Consider the following 2,827-nt stretch of genomic DNA (forward strand, 5'->3'; position numbering starts at 1 on the left):
GAGAAAGCCCCTCCTTCCCCTTCCCACCGTTCGCCTATCGCCCTCGCTCTTTGCTGGTCGCATGCGCGCTGGGCTCCTGTGACGTAGTTTTCGCGCGTCCGCGTCGTTTGGAACCGCGACGCTAAACATGGCGTGTTCCTAGAAGCCGCTTTCGGCATCAGTAGGCGGCGGCGTGGGGACTGGCAGCGTGGGCGCGGGACCAACCGACGCCACTTCGTGTTGGGAAGTGGGAGCGGGAGGGCCGGGCAATTCCCGACCGAACCAAACGGTGAGGCCCCGGCCCGAGAGCCACAGAGCGCGCGGGAGTGGAAGGGAGTGGGTTGGGCACCCGAGACCCGAGAGGCGAGGGAGGAAAGTGGGGCTACCGGGAGATGAGGGATAACGGTAGCGAGGCAAGGGCGGCCTGCAGACTTGGCTGTTTGCGTAACCTTAGGAACCCCGGGAACTGGGGGCTGGCCGAGGAAGCCCGGGAGTGGGCAGCATGGTAGCGGAGCAATCAGGGTGCGAGCTGGGAGGGACAGTATGCTAGGCTAAGCAGAACCGAGTGTACCCATCGTGGCCGCGGTTGCGGACCTGGGTGATGTATTTGCCCTTGGGGGATAGGTGGTGCAAAATTTGAGATAAAGTGGTTATCTCGATTATAAGACCGTTGTGCATTGTTACTGCGCACACGACCTTGTTGCTAATAGCAATAGTGTGATAGCTTTAAACATTTGACCCTTACATGCTTTTAATGAAAGAGGGAAGGTAGTTGTCCATTTGTAGAGAGGAGCTTCATGGAGAGGTATGGCCGCCAATTCTCAAGCTCAGCGACTCCTGCAGATTTGTATTTGGGGGTATTTGTGATTCAGCAAAACTACTTTTGCTCATTGCTTGTGTCATTTTTTCTTTATTATTTTGTGACATAGTGGTTAATGAGAGAAGTACTCCTATCTGAAAGTGATTTGACTAAATAGCAAGGACTGGTAAATAAACTACTAGTGCCAAGGTTGCAGTTGACATACCTCCTCCCCTCCATAATTTAAACGAGCTCAGTTATAGTGCGGTAGTGCCCTTCAGATTTCGGTTATTCTTCAGAAGGAAGTAAGGAAGAGCAGTTTGCAGCCATAATGCTTTCCCCTCCTCGGATAGGAATTTTCCTCCTCCATTTTCACGTTATTTCAAACTTCTCTGTTCAGTAGAGAAGCATCAGATTAAGGGCAGGGTGACTCTTCTATAGGAGACATCCATTGCATGACACATTTTACATCTTTCATTACTGAGAAAAATTTCGGTGAAATTAGAAAAATTTTCATTTTCCCTTTTGGTTATGATAGGACTGGTATTTTCTCTGTTTCTGCAGTAACCTAGCACAGGGTATAGTAGAAACAATTACAGTAATGGTTTGTGGCCATATGTTATAGCCCCAGGGTAGGAGGGTGGTCTCTGCCCTAGTCCCACTTCCTAAGGCCAAAGAGAGTTTTCACCACAAACACATTTGGCTGTGGTAATATGTTAGATGTTTTAAACAGATGTGTAAAGATTATCTGATCATTAATAGAAAAATCATCAGATTTTGTGATGTTTGAATATATTTACATATGGAATCAAACCAGAATGCAGCATGATCCTTGTAGGCATGTGGCTATTAAAATACACTGAAGATTTTTCCAGAAACAAATTTTTTTTTTCCCAGCAATAAAAATATTCAAATTTTGAATAAAGTAATGTTTGATAATTTGGATTTTGACCTTTGTGTTATATATTTGTACCTATGTGTGTGTATGTATTTAACCTCACTTCTAATTTAGTGTTATTGATGGTAATATTTTTTCCTTTATCAGCTTCAAATAGGGACTTAATTTCAGAGCATTTAAGGAATGGCAAAACACATTTAGTGCAAGTGTGAGTCTGTAGTGTCTTTGGTTTGCCGACTGTCAGACTGATTACAGATAAGTACAGTTATAAGCTTTGTAGAGCTTAAGTTGCATCAGTGTTCTTTACCCTTGCTACTCAAATTGTGGTGTATAGCATCACCTGGGAGTTCATTAGAAATGCATGATCTCAGGCTCAATCCAGAGCTGCTGAATCAAAATCTGCAATTTTAACAAGATCTCTAGATTAAAGGAATGTTCAATAAATCTTGAGATGCACTACTTTGGTTGGTAACAGTTGAAGAACACTGAAGTAATGCACAAACCTGTATAAAAATTTATGGCATCATTTATTTTAATCTGAGGTGATCTTATGCTGATTATCCAGTCTGATGAAACTGAGGCCCAGAAAGGTAAATGCCTTGCAAAAGGTCACACATACCTAGATTTATAACCCAGATTCCAACTCATCCAGTGCTTTTCTTTTGCTGATTACTATCAGAGCTTGTTATATTAAAAATGAACTAAAATTCATGAATTACAGTTAGGTGTTCATTCAATAACAAACATTTATTGGGTACTGGACAGGCAGCCCAACAATACTGTGTGTCCCTGCTACATGCTTCTGTTTATCATGGTGGCTAATAACCCACCACCTTTCCTCTTTATTTTCTTTGAGATGGGGGTCTCACTGTTGCCTAGGCTGGAGTGCAGTGGTGTGATCTCTGCTCACTACAACTTCTGCCTCTGGGGTTCAAATGGTTCTCCTGCTTCAGCCTCCAGAGTAGCTGGGATTACAGATGCTTGCCACCAAGCCTGGGTAATTTTTGTATTTTTGGTGGAGACAGGGTTTCACCATTTTGGCCAGACTGGTCTTGAACTCCTGACCTCCTTAAACTCCACCCACCTCGGCCTCCCAAAGTGCTGGGATTACAGGAGTGAGCCCGGCCCCCTCTTTACTCTTTTTTTTTTTT

The 2,827-nt window shown here is 44.2% G+C and overlaps 1 protein-coding gene across 2 annotated transcripts in view; it reads left to right on the forward strand.

Annotated features, from left to right (window-relative positions):
- The window catches only part of IPO11 (importin 11), a 262,132-nt gene continuing 259,305 nt past the window's right edge, over positions 1 to 2,827 (forward strand). Inside the window, exon 1 of one of the 2 annotated variants that reach the window (XM_011992135.1) lies at positions 1 to 268. The gene's annotated coding sequence lies outside the window, so the exon portion shown is untranslated. The remainder of the gene's footprint in view (positions 269 to 2,827) is intronic. The other variant, XM_011992136.1, reaches the window with a different exon arrangement.

Source organism: Mandrillus leucophaeus, unplaced genomic scaffold (assembly GCF_000951045.1).
Source record: "Mandrillus leucophaeus isolate KB7577 unplaced genomic scaffold, Mleu.le_1.0 Scaffold403, whole genome shotgun sequence".
In the NCBI taxonomy this organism is placed as follows: domain Eukaryota; kingdom Metazoa; phylum Chordata; class Mammalia; order Primates; family Cercopithecidae; genus Mandrillus; species Mandrillus leucophaeus.